A 901-nucleotide genomic window follows, 5' to 3' on the forward strand; every position below is an offset into this window, starting at 1 on the left:
CCATTATAGTATAGATAGGCTGTGTTTAGTGCATGGGTGTAAATTTTGCAGCTGAGCCGGTCCTATTGAAGGGCTGTGCAGATGTTGGGCAGTACATGCGGGGCGCATTTAGTACATTTTCCTCTGAAATACACAATAATGCGCTGCTGTATACAAGCCAATGCAAGTTCAATCGCACAAACTGGGCGTATGTATGCACGACAACTTGTCTGCAGAGGTTGGAGACCAGTGGTAGTTCTAGGAGTCCTGGGAAGTGGAGAGGGTTCAACGATACTTACCAACCCCTCTTTGTAGAATAAATATCTCCACACAGCTTGTCTTTAATAATAATTTCAACAAATGCCTCACTTGTTGTCCCATTTGGGCTGGTTTTGTGGGGGGGGCAGTACAAGGTCTGTAGCGCACGCTAAGGCCGAAGCCTCAGCGCCGCCGACTCCCCATGGCAGTGTCGCAATCAGCGGGTCATCCACTGCGCAAAGGTTTAATGTACTAAGTGCAAGTAAAAATCACGTTGACACATTCCACTCGCACCGGCAAAATGGCGCCTCTCATGCTGCTCACACTCGTTTGTGCCTCCCTTTTCCTCTTCGTCGAGGCCGACGATTCTGAGACCGGCGACGTCGGTACGAGCGTCGTAACGACCTACTCCCTGAAACTCGGTGCGTTACGGCATTCCAAGTGTTAAAACAACTTACGGTGCGGAATGTCCCACACTTCACAATCCAGCGTCCAGTGAAGCGACTCGGGACGCCGTCGCCAGTTCGAAATACTTCTGTTCAGCCCAGGAACGCTACCTCCAGAAAATCGTGGGTATTTCTACTTCGTCTTGCATTTCTCCGCCTACAGGCAGTGAAGGAGAGTGTCTCACTGAAATCAATGCTGCTCGCGAGGCAGTTGGCTT

The sequence above is a fragment of the Eimeria mitis genome, genomic scaffold (assembly GCF_000499745.2).
Source record: "Eimeria mitis Houghton genomic scaffold, Emh_scaff1310, whole genome shotgun sequence".
In the NCBI taxonomy this organism is placed as follows: domain Eukaryota; phylum Apicomplexa; class Conoidasida; order Eucoccidiorida; family Eimeriidae; genus Eimeria; species Eimeria mitis.